This window comes from Osmerus eperlanus, chromosome 2 (assembly GCF_963692335.1).
Source record: "Osmerus eperlanus chromosome 2, fOsmEpe2.1, whole genome shotgun sequence".
Lineage (NCBI taxonomy): Eukaryota > Metazoa > Chordata > Actinopteri > Osmeriformes > Osmeridae > Osmerus > Osmerus eperlanus.
The window spans coordinates 4,614,278-4,628,188 of record NC_085019.1 but is presented as its reverse complement, the minus strand read 5'-3'; the positions used below and the strand labels follow the sequence as shown (position 1 = coordinate 4,628,188).

The window sequence follows — 13,911 nt, the reverse complement described above, 5'->3', positions numbered from 1 at the left end:
AGAGAGGGAATGGAGCAGCAGGGAGAAAGTGAGGAAGCAGAGATCAGAAGACGGCAGAAGACAAGACTAATGTGGGTGTGTACGGAGAGGACGGTAGTTTGAAGCAAATTCCAGGAAGCGGCCATGCAGTAGCCGGTAGTAACGACATGATGATTTATTTAGGTGGGCTGCAGAGGAGGAGGCGGGATTTGACCAGCTTGCTAGGTGTGTTCTCTTATCAGCCAGCGTTTCCTGCACGTATAGCAGCACATTGCTTCACTCACACAAAAAAGCATCCTTGGGGCGACACAACCTACAGATCTAAGAGCATAAGTCTGCAATATGACATTCTACAAATGATGGCCGACCATTTCAATTGTGGGATCACGTGGTGTGGTTCTAGTTGTGATGTCCTAAGTCTGTGCCCTGTAGGTTGCGATGATACATTCTCTGGTTCTTTCTTCCGACTGTGTGCTTTGCCCCAGGCCTCACAGAGCTGGAGGAGAGCAGTCCTAGCAGGAACGACGGGCTGCAGACCTCTTTCAGCAGGACAGACAAGTTACACTCTGGCAGTTATCTTTAATCACACCACAAGTGGCCTTCATCGATCTGAGAAAACCAGAAATGTGCCACAGGGAACTCTCCAGTCCCGGCAAAGCCACCACTACTGATCCACAGAACGAGAGGAGGAGGGAGGACTCAGACAGACTGATTGGGAAATGATCGAAAAACTTCTCCAGAGCTGAATGAAGGTTGATTGGGAGTTGATTAGAAAGTGCTTCAGGGCCTCGTTCCCCACGGGCCAGGAGATAGGAATCAGAGCTGACGAGGCCAGAGGAGGAGCTTGTTATCTCACACTGCTGTTCCAGCTCTTTCTGGCATCGGTCAAAACCTGCTAGCCTAAGACGTGCTAGCTTAGCATCCGCAGCAAAACTAGATGTAATAACCTCAGTTGAGGGTGGAGATCCCCATTGTGATAAGACATTCTCATACCAGACCTGCTAGCGTGTCAGATCTGCTAGCGGACTGTAGAATCCGCTAGGCTAGCTGAGGCACAGTTGAGATCCCTGGCTGTGATAACCGCTACGTCCGCTACGGCTAAATAAACCCTTCTTCTCCAGATGTGTCCTCCAAGGTCAAGGCCTGGAGAAAACAAGAGTGACTACATGGTTCAGGCCCCTCCCACTGACAGTGATGTCATCCAGTCATACACTCTCACAAAGCTTTTGTTCGTGTTTCACTGAAGTCAATCAGATTCTATCGAACTTAAATTTTGTTTTCGTTCGAAGCGTGCTTCACGCTTCTGCTGATTTCATCTCCGCTCTCTGGATCCCTTGCTTTGTTTTCAATTGTATTCAATTAAATTCAGTATAACTTCACCCCCCTCAGACCAACAATAATGACAGCCACTCAGGCCTTTTCTACACCATCCTTTTCAAATGACAGGAAAAGTGTTCCGTCCTGTAGGCCTACCTCCGTTTCCCTGTTCACAGGAGTACTGTATTACATGTTTATATTACTACTACCCTGTTATTAATCCTTTCTTTCCCGTTGCATGTGACAGATAACTTCAGATAAAGCAGCAGCTCTTTCATAGGCAGCGTGGGATAAACAATGGTGTCTTTGTGCTGCTGTGCGCCATCCAGAAGCAGGCAGAGGAGAGTAAACATTGAGGCTGCATCCGTCTAATCTAGGAGTAGAAGACACACCCTGCAACAGGAACAGGTGTGACACACACACACACACTCACACACACACAGACGGCAGTTCCTCTTGCGTAAACACCTGGTGAGCGCGTCAGGATGGTGTTCATGCCTCGGGCTACCTACAGCTCCAACTGTGAACCAGTGTCTCATTGTTTGATTCAGAGCTGGATTCTCAAGCAGGAAACAACAACAAGGAAGAGGCAGCACTTCAGGATCCTCTTTGTGAACATGAGCCAGCATACAGTCTATCTGCTTCCCTATTAGCTGCATGACGTGAAATCCACAGCCAAGCACTCTGCCACATGGATCTCCATCCACTTCCTCCCTCTCAGGTTATTTTCTTCCTTCGACTACTCTCCCTCTCTCTCTCTTTATTTCCCTCTCTCCCTGTCTCTAATTTCCCTTTGGCTTGCTTTTTCTACACCCTTATTGTATTTCTTTTCTAGCTCTATATTTGCCTACACTCTCTCGCTGCTTCTCTGTCTCTTCCCTCCCTCGCCCGCCCGCCCTCCGTCTCTCCTCTCCCCCTGCTCTCCCCCTCCTCTCTGAGTGGGTATTGGGTGCAGGCTCCCTCCCTGTCTCTGGCATTTTTTTCAGTCCAGGCCTTTCTCATTAATTATACAGCAGTGTGCAGGCATCCACTGGCCCCACAGTAGGAGGTCATCCTCCTCCTCCTCCTCTCCCCCCCCCCCCCCGCCCTGCCCCCCCAACACCAGTACCATCCTTTTGTACTGTACCGACTGTCCCCAGCCTATTGTCTCACCAAAGAAATTGTCCTAATAAGGGCAAGCCATTATACTCTCTCACTGAAATACAAATATGCCACAGCATGAGGTATGGCCTCACAATAGCCTACACATGTGTTGCATATCTTTTTTAAATCTAGTGTAAAGTGTACAGTCCTAGTTGGGAGTGCTAAGAATGGAAAACAAAGGTTTCTGAAAAAAGATTCTCTCTCCTTCTCCCCCCCCTCCCCTCCCCGCCACCTCCTTCTTCCTCTCTCTTTCTGCGTTCTCTTGCGCTATCAGCGTCATTGATGTGCTGAGATTCTCACCACCAGATCCTTCTTCCTTCTTGCGTCTCCAGCGGAAGCGACAGAATGGGGACGTGCTGAAAGCCAGCCCCCCCCCCCACCCCACCCTCCACTGAATAAACCTGCATAATAAACAGTGCTTGCTGGTCACATGGGCTGGCTGGAGGAGGTTCAAAGTCACTGATCACTGCAAGCTTATGGAACGATAGGCCTTTAGGGAGCAGATGAGAAAAGGGAGTCAGGGGGGGGGGGGGGGGGGTGCTAGGGTTGCTGGCATAATGTGTGTGATAGCGAGCTGATGAGAAACGTATGGACGGGAGACTGTATGCACAGGGGAGAGAGGCTAGTGCTATTAGCTCAGTAAAGGGCAGAGAGGAGGCTGGGGGGAGGGGGCAGGTAGCCAATGCATTTGGACACAGTCTAGTATAGTAGCATTGTACTAATGCTTTTCAGCAGCCATTTCATCTCTGTGAACTACACACAAACACACACAAACACACATTAGACAGATGTGGGACACATACACAACATAACCATCCATTCTAAACAACCGCATCGGAAGGGCACCATCCAGCCGTTAGGTTCAGTGCCAATGTGAGCCACTAAACCCTAAAAGTGTGTTGGCTCAGAGGAAAATCCATCTACATCACTGAATCCGACTCAAATTGGCTTCATCTTTTATTTCAGTGTTTTGTATTCAGTGTGTGGGCATACCTGCAGACCACCACACACGTCTCAGCAGAGAGGAACAGTCCGACAGAGATTCTTTTCTCTTTATGATGCTATCCTTGAGGGAACCAGTAAATCAACATGTCGGTGCTACTGCAAGCTCAAACAGCTGTCTGTCTGGAGATGGTGTCTCTCTTCTATTATCAGCAAAGGAAACAGATGTCTGCTGCTAAAAAAGAGATATGGCCATTGATCTGTAAAAGAGGAGCCATGGCTGCCATTTCACTGGAAAAAAACGTCGTTATTTTCTTACTTACAATCTTCAAAGGAGAAGTTAAAAGGTCGGTATAAGTCAAGGTGACAACATTTTTGTGACACAGTCACACCTTTTTACTGTAGCACAACCAAGCATAGTTCATACACCATAGACCAAAAGTCTTAGAAATCAAGCAAAACAAATTGACTCTGGATTAAAATGTATTTCATCTATTCAATCAAGTATTTTGCCTTTGTTCTACGTGCCAACGACCACAATGGAAGTCTGTTACCCTCTCTGGCAAGCAGGGTGAAAGGTTACTGGACAGACATGTTGTAAAAATGGCAATAACTGTCAACTGTTACTGATGAGAAAGATGTAAGGCCAAAAGACAACTGTCTTCTTTGTTACCTCCCTGAATCCCCTTTGTGCAGAGTTCAGAGTTCAAACAGACCATTTCTATGGAAGCAGTTTGCGGCATTTCAGCACAGAAACAGTTAAGTATGGAGCTCATCATTCTTTCTCTTTCACAAAAGCAGGAAGTGGTGCTGGCTCTGAACTCGTTTCTGGTGGTGAAAGACACAGGGGCTAGGAAATGGTATGGAAAATACAGAGATTAATAATACTGGCCAGCCATGTTGGAACAGCGGGAAAATTGTAGCTTAGCTTTTGAGCTCTCTAGCCCTCTGGCCAAACTGCCCGTCACAAACGGTCACTGTCCTTCCAGTGCCGGACGACCAGGACCGTCTGTTTCTGTGGATGTTTTGTATCACTCTGTCCCTCCCTACACGTCTGTCTCTCAGCCTACAGAGCAATGACAGGAATACAAACAGGGAGGGGGTGTGGACTGCCCACTCTCATTTAAGAATAACATGAATTTATACTGTTTGATGGTGGCTGTCGAGTCCAGGGTGACACATAGCGTCATGCCACCAGGGTTGTAATGAGAAACAGAGCTAAGAGGTGAGTGGGAGGGGGAGGAGAGAGAGGGGTGGTTCAAACTGCCTTCACATATCTTTAGAGAGGACAGTGGTTAGGGCGCCCTTGCACATTACACTCCCCAAACACAGACCAGGCTAGACCGGACTACACTGGAGTTAACAAAAGATGCCATGGTCTCCTTGAGGCTCCTGCCTGTCATGGAGCTGCTGGATCAGATGACTGCCATACTCCTGGTCCGCAGTTGTAGGCAAAACATAGGAAATGAGGCACAGTGTGATGTTTTTCAATTTCAGAAAAAGTTCAATCACCATTATTTTCCTCCTCCTCCTTGCGGAGATACTGTGACACATGCCTTGACGTGGCTGAATCACCACCCTCTCTGACAAGTCCACAAGCCCCGATGCTGGTTGGCTTGCACTCATCCTTCCCTGATAACATTCAGGACGGATGACAAATCCACTCCATTAGGCAAACGATGCGGTCCAGTGAGAATGAGTGGCATGTCTTATGTCTCTTCTCCCAGGTGCACAGCAGGTGACACATTGCTGTGGATACTGGGCGGTTGTGTTGTTTGTTCAGTCGTCCGTTTCAATTAAACTGCTGTGCAACTGCATAAAATACACAGAGAGAAAAATGTTTCTCCAGGATAAATCCTGAAACTGCAGATTGTGATGCTCCAACAGGCCTGGTTGCCTGACGCTCACAAAATTCAGTTTTTTCCCCTTCGTAACCCAGCTGAGCAGAGTCTTTGTGTTGTTGAGTAAACACCGCCGCATCAAAAAGCCATAGATCATAGTGTCTACGATATAGGAAGTGCTCGATAGTCAGTTCAAATACAGAGCCTCATGAACTAGCATCCATTGTGGTCTTGGTCTTGGTCTGGTGTGGACTTTTAGTACAAAATGTGACCTGAAAGTATAAATTCGCCCAGGTATAATGTGGGATTACTAATGTTGAAATGATTAGTAAACACCATCTCATGTGGCACTAAGCAACTCTTCAGGGAGTGAACGAGCGATTGGCTTTGATCTTATCTTATTATTGCAGGGGGGGGGCACTGACTGTGTGCTTTGGTAACCTCGCTAATCTAAACACTCTCTCTGTGGATGGAGACTCTGGTTTCAATATTGGTTCTCAAAACAGGCAACAATACTGTGTTGCGACAAAATGGCTCATCTGTTTCTGCTCTCAAGGACCAGATCAGCAATGGCCTACATAGAAGAAACAACAAACGGAAGACGTACAGTACAAGCACACACACAGGAACAAAACACTAACCAACGCACGCACACACACGCGCGAAGCCAATGCAAACAGGCCATTTGCACCCTAATCCCTATGTGTGGTCTCGTCTCCCCCAGACCATCCAGGCTCCTTGTTAGTATTTTATGTTATTAGCCAAGCTGAGTGGTTCTGACAAGTAATTAAAATTTGCCCACAGGAATTCTGCTTAGATGAGAGGAAAAGGTGAAGGATGCCAAACACACGCAACACAGCTGACACACTGCATTCTTCCTCTACATCTTCCTGTCCTTTCCAGTCTGTCTGCCAGGCCAGCTGAATTGTGTTCTGAGGGATTGTGGGTAGTAGAATTTTCTGGCCCCCTCTGGGTGAGGAGATAAGCGCCAGGCAGCCGCAGAGGGAGACCACCTGCAGGGGGTTGTGGGTAATTGAGGGTCAAGAAAGTGGGGCTGTCGCACAAGTTGGCCTGAACACAACCTCTCAGACACTGGCAGGAGTCCCTTTACTCCAGAAACTTCTAAATGGGGTAAGTAGAGGAGAACAGATCTAATGTGGTTAAGTTTTAGATAACTACCCCGGCTAGAATTGTGGTTAATTCAGCCACTCAACACAATGTTCAAAGTGAGAGAGGTCAAATGTCTTCCCCCATGTCTTTGAACGTGAGCAGCTTTGAAGGAGGCCTTGCTGACACTGCAGAAAAAGATTGTCTGGTATAACTATAACAGCTTTCCAAACATATGGAAAGTCCATTTAGATGGATCTGAAAGGCCAACCTGCAACTTCCATGTGAGCCTCCCTACATCACTGAGCTTAGCACAGCAACACACAGTGTAATGCTTCTGGCAAACAAGGTAAATTCAAGCACAGAAAGCGAAGTCGGTTAGAAGCCAATGTTCCCCAACACAGACCAATATTAAGGCTATCCTGTGTCAGTGGGCTACTGGCAAGAACAAATACAAATTCCCAAATGTCATAAGCACTTCAAAGAAATAAATCAATCAATCAGATATTTGTCAGCATGGGGGTCATAGGTTCATCCCAGTTGCATTAGTCTTCATGAACAATAGATTGAAGACAGATAATCCCATCCAGGTCAGCCTGTGTGTTTACTCTAGCAGCTGCTGAGCCACTGAGCAGCCAGATAATCTGAGCACATGCCAGGAGACGAGAGTGCAATAAAGGAGTCAGAAGACGAACATTGGACCAAAGACCGTTCAGACGTAGGCTATAAAAGCACTGTGGTGGAGGTTATAGGCTTAACCACACCGCCACATGAAGCAGACTTCTGGTGTTTAAAAAAGGTGTCTGGTCTTTCAAAAATGAACCCTGTAATAGGTAACAGTATCGCAGTAGACAGCAACACCTCATGCGACTTCATTCAAACAAGTTCTGGAGCAAGAAGCATGATTGATCCCTGCAGTTTAAGCCATGCTTACAACTGAAGAGCCAACGGAATAGTCAGAGAAGGACAGTGGAAGGTGTTTGTAGCGTGTCGTTGATGAATGCAGCTCCTTCTATCTTATATTGGCCAGGCAGTAAACACACACACACACGGTAGATTATATCTTAAATTGGAACTGAAGGTGAGGCTATGGTGGTGGATGAGGGTGAGATTTGCTGGGCATGCAACTTGCTGGGCATGCCATACAGCAGGTAAATAAACACCGGTAGAAAACCCTCTGAATTTACAAAGATTCCCTGAATCTGAAAAGCAGTATGGCAAACTGTGTTTATGCTTTAATTACTTTAAGCCCACCAGTTATCCAAACCATTCCTAAGCACACTGAGTGAAGCATGAACTAACTGAGTGGTGGTTTCTCAACGGGACAGTTCTAAGTGGGAACAGCACCAACACCAGCCTAAAAGCTTTTTTTGCTGACATCATTATTGCTATCAAAATCCTTGGCAACAGCCTGACTTGTTACATCTATGAATTAAAGAAACACGATGGGATTCTATGACTGGAGTTATCATGGGAAATCTTTTTGGGGGGGTTTTTACCTCTGAAGAGCTTGTTCGTTTTGACAAGCTGTGTGTTTTTCTGTAAATCCGCCTTGACCAGAGCTGCATTGAAGCCTGCATTAGTGAAGCATCAAAACTGGCTACTGCAGTAAGGTTTTGGAGGAACAGGATAGCTAACCATTTTCAGGACTGCTGACTATGAAAGTAGGCTAGTTGCCAAAATCCCATTTATTCTTCATCAGATCTAATTAGCTTCCCTCTGCAGCCAGTAAATCCTTTACTCTTCCAAATCTTTTCACTCATTACAGGTTAGAAAGCAGAATTAGGCTTCCAAAGTAAGTAAATGTCATAAACCCCCATGGCCTCTTGCCTGCTGTTTTGGTAAGATCCCACCAGACCTATTCATCATAAGGATTCAACCACCCCAGCACAGCCGCTAAATCAATTGGCCGGACTTAATTATGATTTGGTTATTTCCTAGACAGACAGCCCAATCCTAGATGATTCCATCATCATGATGCCCTGCTTGCCTGACGAGGCTGCTGAGAGAGACAGCTCAATAATTTGGGCGGTAGAGTACCTTGCCCTGGGGTTGAAACCCTCAACCCCAGACCGCACATCCATTCCCCTAATCACTTTTCCACAGCTGCCCAAAGGCGTGTAAATGAAAGTTTGGTAGAAATGGCTGAGCGTCAGTCATAAAAATCTCACCCTTGGGCCCGAGCCCCACTGTGATTATTTAAGTTGAGTGGGTCTGCTGTATTAGCTACCACTTAGTCACTCTCCTGTTTAAGGGTATTAGAATCATGACCTGGCTTTATTTAGGGTTTTCTTAAGCACTTCTTAAGGCTACATCGAAAGTCTGTGTAATTACAATGTAGTAATTATTCATGCTGACTCTTATTATATTAGCTGTCCGGCATTTAGCCAACAGAGCTGTTTGCTCCGCAGAGCCATTTCAATACGAGATAGACACGTTTCCAAATGGTAACCCCGTAGAGGGAACATCACGCCAGCTAACTGCATGAAGACACCGCATGAGCATGGTTGCTTCCCTGCTTCCTCCACCTCATCTGTCATACAGTCAGACATTCTAACACGTCTACCTCCGCTTGACACTGATGGCAAAGTGATAAGCCGAGTAATGATGATTGCATCCCGTCAGTGAACATGGGCTGTGTGAGATAAACCACTCAACCCATATACCCGTGCTCTAAAATTTGTGCGGGATAATTCAATTATTGCATAGCGATTCAAGGCCGATTATAATAGTATATGAAAGGTGACAAAAAAACTATTAGAGTTTTATCACCATGCACTTTACAGAAACAATAACGCAGTATTGACAGGCTGCTGTTACAAACGTTCCTAGACTAGCCACACAGCTACTAAGCCGAGCAATCAGTCTGGACATTGGGCTTATACGGGCGACATGGTCGTCATATATTGGAGGCTTAATAACAAGTAAAATGCGCATACTATATTTTCATATATGTGGCTATGAATATTGGCAGCAATGTGGACGACAGAAAGCAGGTAAATGTCAAAAAGCTACAACTAACGTTAGGTATGCTACTGGTACTGCAGTTAACTAGATAGCTAGACTAGATCCAGTCAGGGTAGAATACCTCATTGCGGATACTGTGGCTGGCAAGGCAACAGTACTGCCTGGCGTAAGGTCGGACTCATCACGTCAAGGTGTAAACAAAACGACGGCGCATTGCCAACACACAGCACGTACCTTTCGTTTCCTCCTCCACTCCTGTAAATTTCCCGTTACAAGAAATGTCCAACAATTAACCGAACTGAACGTCCGGAGAAGGCAAATGGAGCTTAATAACCGTTGGCTGGGTTATCGAGGGCAGCTGTGTCTCAACAGAGCCTTCCCCAGCGTTGCTTGACTGAATGGGATACTGCACGCGAGTGTCCCTCTTCGCCTGCTCCAGCCTCCAAACAAAAAATAAATTTCAATTTGATGTAAAGTCAATGGCTAATAGCCACAAAGGAAAAGAAAACGTAGCACTGATTTGTACCTAACGAAACCGCACCAGTCTACAGGGACCTACTCAATTCCACGACCGAACAGTGCTGATCGAGTGCTCTACGGTGGCATGAGGTTTCTTCGGCGGGAGGTGCTTAATTATACATTATGGAGGCGGGCGCTCGACTCCGTTTGTATCCTAATGTAGCCTACAGACAGGGAAGATGCAGGTCAATAATGTGTTGTCTACTGTTTACTGGATTTTTAGCATTTCATGTTGTAGCCTACACACTTTAAAATAAAATTACAAGTCATATAATAGCCTAAGTAACATCAAGATATCATATCTGTGCGTATAGGTTTACTACACATCCACAACTGGTCTTTGCTTTATATTCCATTGGAAATGTAGGATTTGATGTAATCTAACCTTAAAAAATGATTTTAGCACATTTTAGGGATAGCCCATACACCTCAACACTAGAGGATATAGGCTATCACAAACCTACGTCATTAAAATGCTTTTGCAGGTGGGGATCTGGCAAAACTTAATGAATCAGTCAAGAGTCCTGTCACTTAAGGAACTGTCTATTCCAAGTTGACTATCCTACTAATCTATCGTCTCTACCAGGAACACATGCCGGTAGGGTTGTTTTGTCAAAATTCTTGAGAAATAATGGCTTATCTTCTTGACTACACGGTCATCACACATCCATGTTGTGACTTGTCCTGAAGATTATCATATAAGGTTGATGATAGTATCTGTCTAGCACTCATGCCTTTCGTACATGAGCTTATCTCAATTACAGTTCAAACATTATTTTAACTACAAGGAATAGCAGTGCACACAAGGGAGTTTGTAGCCTAATTGATAAATCTTTTTATAATGATAAATGCTGACATACATCCCATTTCCCTCTCCTAATACCTTTGATGGTCATGTTATCAGAACATGTGATAAGGGCATAAGAAATTACATCTTGCAACAACAAAAAAACGCTTTTAATTTAAGAGAGAATGCAAACATCTGGGCCATTCTGAGGGTTGATCAAACAAGGCTGGTTTTTAGAAGTCTGCACCCGGACAGTCAGGGTTAAGGAGAGACAGATAGGCAGGCTACCAGATATAGATACAGATATCAGTCTCTCCTGGGCTACATGGGAGGTTATCCTGTGTTGGGAGTTTAGCCATCACACCAGGGGAGAACCATTATTTCTAAACCAGAGAAAGAGTAATGATGGATATTATGTTTTTGTTCACAAAAATTCTGCAGGTCTGCAGTTCCACACAGACATACAAACCCACACAGACACACTTGCACACCCATAGCCCATCCCCAAAAATAGACACCAGCTTATTGTTGTCTGTCTTGTGGACCCGCCAAACCAGTCTTTCCACAACCAAATCATGGTGTACCTTACCCCACACATTCTGTTGAGTCAAATGAATCACCCGAAAGGTCTTATCAAAGCTTTTACAAACGCCCCCCCCCCCCCTCCCATCTGTGTCATTTATGTGTCAACACAAGAAAGAGACGCTGCTCCTTCCAAATGCACAGATGTAGATTCAGCTCTGGCATCAGAAGACACTGTGCATGGTCAAAGTAGTGAACAAGTAGTAAAGAGGCCTAACACAAAATAGATTCAATTCCCAGTTGTTCAGTGCCAATGTTTAATTGAATAAGAGCCTAACAGATGTGATTGATAAGTTGCCATGACCAGTTAGCTGGCCAGGGCTGAGACCTAAGAAAAGGGATAGGTTTTAATGCTTTAACACTGAGTTTCCAGAACCAATAACCCTCTTAAGGTCAATGGCCGGTCCATCTTTGTGGAAGTCCCCCAAACTGTCTCAATGTGTGCAATGTGCCATTTTAGTGGAAATGTATTGTAAACATAAGGATGTGATATTGATGAACAAAAGTGGATCATTTACACACACACCCTCACACACCAAATTGCTGCATAAGGGCCCTGGAAGTTTCATGGCTTTGTGAGAGGCTGCCTTTGCTGACTGTCTGCTTTTCAGTCCAGGTGTCAGGTCTGCATGAGGGGTGCAATATTGATCAATAACAGGTCACAAACAACAATGACAAGGTGCCATTTAAAACATATAGCCGTATGATTACTACATGACAATACATCAGAGATGTTATGTTTATTTATATACAATTTAATGAATGTAAACACTTTATGAATGCATTGTCATGTAATGACTATACAGCATACAGTATTCTTTCATCCTTCAGTAGGGCTGAAAGCCTTTTCCAAATAGGAAAGTTAAGATTTATAAACAAATCCTGTTCTTTTGGCAGCAGCTTTGTGCTATGGAAGCACTCGAAAGCCAAACCTCCATATGCTCTCATTTTATCATGAGCTGAACTCTAACCTGTAAACAAAGAACACACAGAGAGAAAGGAAAAGAGGAACACTCAAGAGAGGTAGCCTTGTTATGATATATATAAAAAAAAGTCACATGACAAATAAATCACATCCCAGCTGCACTGGGATGTGATTGATGAAAAATAATTATAAAAACACCCCCTTGCGTCCAAAGGCTAACGTTATACATTTTTTCATCTAAGAGAACGTGACAGATGTAAATGAAATTATGTACTATTGCCAGGTGAAATTGAGGGACGTTTTCTCAATTTGATTGTATAAGCTTTGCAATTCATGCAGTCTTGATTGTATATTGATGCTAGCATCCCCTGGAGGATCCTCTCTATTCAGGAGACACTGTCTGCCATCATGCAGCAGACAGCCATTCCATCACTGTCAGGCAGTTGACATTGACTCACCGCTTAAGTTGCTCCTCTTAATACAATTCATACCTGAGAAGGTCACAGGTTCCCATATGCCTAGTTAAGGAGAGCCCTAACAACTGTCATTGCTCAGATGTGTGGGAAGAGAAAGCAGTCCTAATGAAAAATAGAATGGGATGTTTGAGGGATCTTCGACCCGTTCCTCCTACGTCAATACAACCTGAAGCCAAATTGAATTAACCTTCCTCACTATCAAGCATACAATATACAGCACCTACAGATGTAACACAGGTTGTTCGTTTTGTTATGTGCTGGCTTGATGATGAACCTGTCGCAAATCTCAATCATTCCAAGTTATACAGTTTGGTTTGGCAAGTTGAACCATAGGGATTTGGGTTCAAAACTACTCGATCATCTCAGATATGTAGCCTCTAGCAGGAAGAGATCAATGGGACTGTGATGAGACATTATTATGGAACACTGAAGCTTTTAAGCCTTGGTGTGAATGGCTTTGAACCCTAACTGTCTGTCTCTTTCACACACGCACACACACACACACACACACACACACACACCTAAGCACATGTACAGCCTGTATCCAACTCCTCAGCCACAGCCTCTGGAACAAAACAAACACATCTGGAAGGAGAACAGAGATTAGGTTGTTTGTGAGGTTGTGTTGATGACAGGACAGATTAGTATAACTGCAGAGGCTCTGGACCCCTTGTCCCATTACGCACACATTATTAACTTCACAAGCTCTACGATTTTTAAGCAATTCAATTTTTACTGGTTTTGTTGCCCCATGGGCAGGTATCTCGCCTTGTGAACCCCTCAATAATCTAAATTGGATTTCCTTTCTGCAAGGCCGTACATTTCCTTCCCTTCTCCATGTCAGATCTCTCCCCTGTCCGTCTATCTATTAATCTAGCCCACCCTGTTCATTTATTCTATCTTGCTCTCTGGAGGGGGAGGGAGGTGAAAGACGCCTCCCCTGGAAGGAGGCAGCCAGGCGTAACAGTGGAGAGGTTTGCTGTTTCTGCTAACTACATGTTGCTCCCCTCTTGGGTGCATGAGTAAACAGCACAGTGGCAATGTGCAGTGCAGCTGGGGATCATAAACAAACACACCCCGTTGTGTTCTGGGCACAGCAAGCACTGGAGGTTGCATACTCCTTCACTGTATGTACAGGATGCAGGATCTTGTTTCAAACTAAGGGGCCACTCAATACATGTACCATATGGAGAGAGTTTGGACAGGGGGGTTGAGAAACTAATATTTGGAAAACCGTGAAATCTTCAACATCCTCCTGTATCCTACTATCCACAGTGAGTGAAGCCTCACACTCCCAGGAATGATGACTTGTTGAGATTGTTGTGG

At 45.0% G+C, this 13,911-nt stretch overlaps 1 protein-coding gene across 1 annotated transcript in view; it reads right to left on the bottom strand.

Moving 5' to 3' along the window:
- The window catches only part of LOC134034222 (protein TANC2-like), a 76,857-nt gene extending 66,951 nt beyond the window's left edge, over positions 1-9,906 (bottom strand). The window contains 1 exon segment of the mRNA XM_062478616.1: positions 9,531-9,906. The gene's annotated coding sequence lies outside the window, so the exon portion shown is untranslated.
- Positions 9,907-13,911: the final 4,005 nt, after the last annotated feature.